Consider the following 6,000-nt stretch of genomic DNA (forward strand, 5'->3'; position numbering starts at 1 on the left):
GTGAACGGGGATCCATGTCTCACCAGTGTCCACTCCACAAATGTGGCAAAATTCGCTCGAGGGCCTTCCTCGGACGACGGCGCTCTGTACGCGGAGTTCAAACTGGCATCACAGAATGCACAGAGTGCGTCGTCCGGGTAGCTGGAGATATTGGCAAGCACTAGAAATAGTCTGGTGTGGCCCTCGAGCGATCTCTCCCCCTGCTCCAGCAGGAGGACGAGGTATTCAGGACGAAGGAGGGGATCCATAGACACAACGGAAACAAAAAACACTGGGGAAAAAACGGAAACAAAAACGGGGGGAACACACAGAGGTAACTGTTTAGGTCGGGTCTTCTGTTTCGATTCGCTGCCGGAAGGAACGCAGGAGACGCAGAGAAGCGTTAAACAGTCTTTTAATGAACGAACACAGGGAATAATCCACAACAGGAACGAGGAATGACACACGGACATAACTTGTAGACCCAACAGAGACAGACTGCACAGACTAGGACTTAAATACAAGGGGTAATTAACTGGACACACCTGGGAGCAATGAACAATCAACACGAGGAAGAAACTGGGTCACGGAGCACATGGGGAGGGAAAACACACACAAAAGAGTCCATGGCATGACAGTTTGTATTCTGGTCATACTGTATGTGTTCTTATTTTTGGATAGTTTGTTAAGATGTTTAAATCTGAATATTAAGATCCTGGTGAATGTAAATGGAAAGAGGTAACAATTAATTGTTTTATTTGTTCATTTAACTGTTTTTAAAAGTTACCTTGTAACCATAGCAGATGAACAGCAGACATATTCTGAGATGAGAGAAAATAGATCATTTGTGTTCCAATGAAACTTAAATGTGAATCTTTAATTAAAGCTTTATAAACAATAACAGCGAAGACGAGGTGCGCCAGGTCTTCCGGAAGCAGAAAAGGAAAAAAGCACCAGGCCCAGATTGTGTTACACCAGTCTGTCTGAAATCCTGTGCTGACCAGCTGGCCCCCATCTTTACACAGATCTTCAACAGATCACTGGAGCTGTGCGAAGTCCCTTCATGCTTCAAACGCTCCACCATCATCCCCGTCCCAAAGAAATCCAAAATTACAGGACTTAATGACTACAGGCCTGTGGCTCTAACGTCTGTGGTCATGAAGTCTTTTGAAAAACTGGTGCTGGCCCACCTGAAGGACATCACTGGACCCTTGCTGGATCCTCTTCAGTTTGCCTACAGAGCAAACAGGTCTGTGGACGATGCAGTCAACATGGGACTGCATTATGTTCTGCAACATGCAGACTTATGTGAGGATTTAACACCATCATCCCAAACCTCCTCCTGCCCAAACTAATTCAGCTCTCCGTGCCCACCTCCGTCTGTCAGTGGATCAACAGCTTCCTGACAGACAGACAGCAGCTAGTGAGGCTGGGAAAATACACATCCAGCTCAGCTACCAAATCTGACCTCAAAAGACTACAGAGGGTAGTCCGGACTGCTGAGCGAATCATTGGTACAACCCTCCCTTCTCTCTGAGAACTATACTCATCCAGAGAAATGAGAACTGTACTCATCCAGAGTGAGCAAAAGGGCTGGCAAAATCACTATGGACCCCTCACATCCAGCACACTCCCTCTTTGAACTGTTGCCATCTGGTCGACGCTACAGAGCTCTGAGCACCAGAACGGCCAGACACAGGAACAGTTTCTTCCCTCAGGCAATCCATCTCATGAACACTTGACAATAACTGTGGAACACACTATTTATTCACTCACTTAAATTTTTTATTATCTGTGTTTTTTTTGTTCTGTCACTGTTATTCTGTTACCCTGTGGACGCTTAAGCTTATGGTCATTCTTTTGTGCATCAGGCGATCCTGGAGCTGAATAAGACACTTAATCAAAAATCAAGAGTAATGTGAACATCGTGTAGTTGTAGAAGTGTATTAGGAGGGTAAGGCATAATGTAATATTTAAGGGAGTGTAATGTATATTGTGTTTTGTTTGTGTCTGGATGAAGTGCATGTTGTTGTTTAAAGGATGCTGATTGTTGTAAACACAGATACTGTCATGCAAGAAAGATTTCAGACTCGTCTGACAATAAAGTGTTATATCATATCATATCATAGATAGCCCACTCTCTGTGGTCTGGGTAGCTTTGCAGAAAGTTTTACCTGGCTATCTAGGCTAGCTGTGTATTATTTATTCTTGGTCTACGAGCCTTCATAAGACCCTTAGGATATTGCTATCTGAGGATAGCTGTGTTCTAGCTCAGCAACTACTCTCCTTACCCTGGGTTTGTTAGTATCAATCTCTTGAGCTCCTCTAGAGGCTTCTAGTTCAGCCTCTTCAGTGGTCTTATATATACAGGCTATTGCTCACATAGCATAGCTATCTAAGGATGGTTGTGTTCCTAGTTTGGTTAGTATGTCCCCTTTATCTTGAATCGGGCTCCCTCGTTTCTGCCAAGTTATGTGAGCAGCCCGAGGCATCAGTGGCTTGGCTGCTTTCTGAGGAAATGCTTGGTGTATGTCTGTCACCTCACTGATGCTCTCTCACCAGGTGGACAGGCATGCTCCTCGGCATAGCATGGTTGGATTTTGTTGCCCAATGTGTCCCCTCACCATGCCTTCGGCCTGCCTGTTTATGTCTCCTTCAGACAACTAAGTTGGTGATGAATTCAGCAGGTGCCCTTTTATACATTCGGGTACCCACCTATGACGTCACGGGCCATGTGGACCGATAGGACTGGAGTTATTTTACATGTGCTTCAGACACCGGTCATGCTGGCAGCATTCCCCAATGTGTCCCCTAGAGGGGGACGCAGCGTCTTGTTCCCTCTCGGGGAACCATGATTACATGCGTAACCCAAGACGTTTTATATGTGTTTGTAACTTGCATTACAGTTTTATTGTATTTAACTGTAAGCAATTAATAAAACTGTGTATTCTTTTATCAACTATGAGAAATTTTATGTTGGGTTGGCCTAACCCAACCCTAACCCTAAACCTAGCCCTTACAGAAAACCTGTTTGCGTTGTTACGTTTCAGATAAACATTATTTACTATTTTTAATAATTTTTTCCCCTCCTGGGGACCGCACAATGTCAAAAATGTCAGGTTTTACTATCCTTGTGGGGACATTTGGTCCCGTGACTATAAAGCCGAAGGTGTTCAGTGGAGTTAGAAGCTAAATAAACATAAATCTTGCTTTTATTGCCACTCAGTGGACAAAAACAGCAAGTCCTTTATTCAATGATGGACTCTAATAGTTTGTGTTCTCTCCACTGTGGATTTATTAGTCCATTATGTGGCTCATCACAGATGATGAGAGTTGAAAAAAAAGATGTTGCAGTGCATACTTTTCTCAAAAGATCTAACATAAATATTCATAACAGCACACACTGCTGTCAACTGGGACAGTTACTAATGCTCTGTGTGCTGTAGGGAGCGGCATTTAACTTCCTTTACATTAGTTCAGGGGTGTCCAAACCCTTTTCCTTGGCAGCCACTGTCCTGCAGAGTTTAGCATCCCTAATTAAACACTCTTAAACCAGCAAATCAAGCTTTTCAGATTTACTACAAACTCTTAGGCAACTGTGTTGGAGGTGGTTGGAGCTAACCGGAATTAGCTCAAATATCAAAAGGTAAGAGAAGAGCACTTCATATGTAAAATTAAGTGCTAACCTATGCTGCACACACGGTGATAAAATTGATCTGTTATTATTGAAATATATTATATGTATTAGTATTGAGTTTTATTGTGAATCTCACAAATGATGGAGCTCACATCATATTTCAACACCTTCTAGAATTACGAAAACTACCTTGCTTCTCATTGCACATTCTTTAAAATTTCTCAGGCAATTTACTGAATGGTACATTGTTATGTGACAAGACCCATTAGTTTTCATTACAATCACAAAGAGTCAGCATGAATGAGCTGACTTTGGCCCTTTTATCTATCCATCGAAGGTTCTTATTAGAGTGTGTGATAAGTTTTGACCACTAGTGTTTTCACTTATTGTGTGCTAATTGAGCTCAAACTGTGCTGACTTGAGTGAACAATATTGAATGCTAGTGCTTTCTAAATGACCACATGGTGTAAGCACTGAGAAATTTAGAGATTTGTGTGTAGAGTTTTGCAGTAACCGTTTACCAAATCTGACTCGTGTGTCAAAGCATGTTTATAGTTTAGGGAAATGGGTGTGCTTTTTTAAAAATGCCGTTATGGTTTAGAATTTTAGTTCAAAATCCTGGTTCTAGTGTTTTAGCAATCGAGAAAAACTGTAATAGCAAGTGCCTTTGTGGTTAGTGTTCATGGAAGAGCTGTACTTTCAGCTTTTTCTTAAAAGTGTGAAGTGTGAAGGTCTCAGCTGATTGTGGAGACTGGAAGCTTCTTTCAACACCGAGGAACAGAGAGGATGAAGGTTCTGAAAAGTAACTTTGTACTTCATTTTGATGGAGCCAGTAGGTGCTGCTCATTCACTGATCACAGAGAAAGGGAGGGCACATACAGTATAAACCTGGAAAGGTGCTGGCCCAGAGTGCCAGTCTTGAAGGCCAAAGTTCAAGTTAAAAGATGGTTGGTGAAGAGATACTTAATAGTCACCAATATAGGACACTGGCCGGGCCGGATTAACATAAGGGCTAGGCGGGGCTGAAGGGGGCCCGAAGTGATTGGCTGTGGAGGAAAGGAAAAGCAGACGTAGAATTGATAGGCCATCAGAAGCACCCCAGCTTTTCCCAGTGTGCCGATTGCCGAAACCCCACTATGCCCCCACATATGTCTGCGCTATTTCAGTCCAAAAAGATATGAGCGATAAAAATGTCTCGTAAAATAAAAATTTACTTGTTTACACTATTGAAGCCACATACTGAGTATGTGTGAAACAGGTGTAACACGATGGCCTGCTCCGTTTGCCGAACAAGAATCTCAACCTTTTTTAGGGACAAAAAAATATATATATAAATCAATAAATCTGCTTGTTGTTTTTTCTTGTAAGTAAAGTAAAGGACAAATTAAAAACATTGTAAATATGTTTAGTCATTGTAGTAGTAATGACTGCCTGTTTTTGCAAAAAGAGTTTCATGGCTGGTAAAAAAAAATTTTGGCCGGTAAATTTTATCACGTCACGGGCCATTGGCAGGTGTGGCAAAAAGTTAGTTTTAGGCCCTGCTTATATGTGAACAGTGAAGCTATAAGCAATTTAATCTGCACAGCCCCACACCTAGGCTATTTAACATGCCGACACTGTAGAAATATGGCATTAATTATATTTAATATTAATGTCACGAAAATTCTTAAATGCTATTTATTGCCTATTATTGGGTCAAATAAAGGCAATAAATCACTTTTATAAAGGTTTACTAATACTATAGTTTACTCTGGATTCAAGAATTAGCTTTTCATTGAGGCAACTACAAAGGAGAATTTAATAGTTCTAACTTTAATTGCAGAAAAATATAAATTCAATAATTAAGAACCTGCAATATAATGGAATATTAATATTGTTAAGTGCATTTTAAGAATTCAAAAATATCATTTGTTTTCGTCTGTTATTTATTAATAAATAATTTATTCCAATTGCCCTAACCCCAGCAAAACATTTATGGGGGACTGTGTGGGCCAGATGGGCTGAATTTTAGCACCAGTCCAGTCCTGGTGATTCTCCTCTTCTAGGAGCAGAAAGAAGACCTTCTAATAATAAAACTACTTAAACTAAACCCCTTAAGGGAGCTGTATATGCTCAAAAGTTGTTGCTGCTTCTGGAAACCTGCTTGCTTTGGCTTCATATATCTGGTGTTATTGTATTTATTATTTTAATGTGTTGTAGCCTGGAATATTTAGTGTGCATAATCACTGTATCTCTGTGTGTTGGAGATTTGATAAAGAAAAAAGAAAAAAAAAGAATTATTCCTGTGGTAGAAAATGTTGTGGCACCAAGATAGACAGACTACTATGAAGGGGGGATATCAGATTTTTGCATATCCAGATATTATTCAGATAAGCACCAAAAAA

The sequence above is a fragment of the Sinocyclocheilus grahami genome, unplaced genomic scaffold, assembly GCF_001515645.1.
Source record: "Sinocyclocheilus grahami isolate Dianchi unplaced genomic scaffold, SAMN03320097.WGS_v1.1 scaffold2096.1, whole genome shotgun sequence".
In the NCBI taxonomy this organism is placed as follows: Eukaryota; Metazoa; Chordata; class Actinopteri; order Cypriniformes; family Cyprinidae; genus Sinocyclocheilus; species Sinocyclocheilus grahami.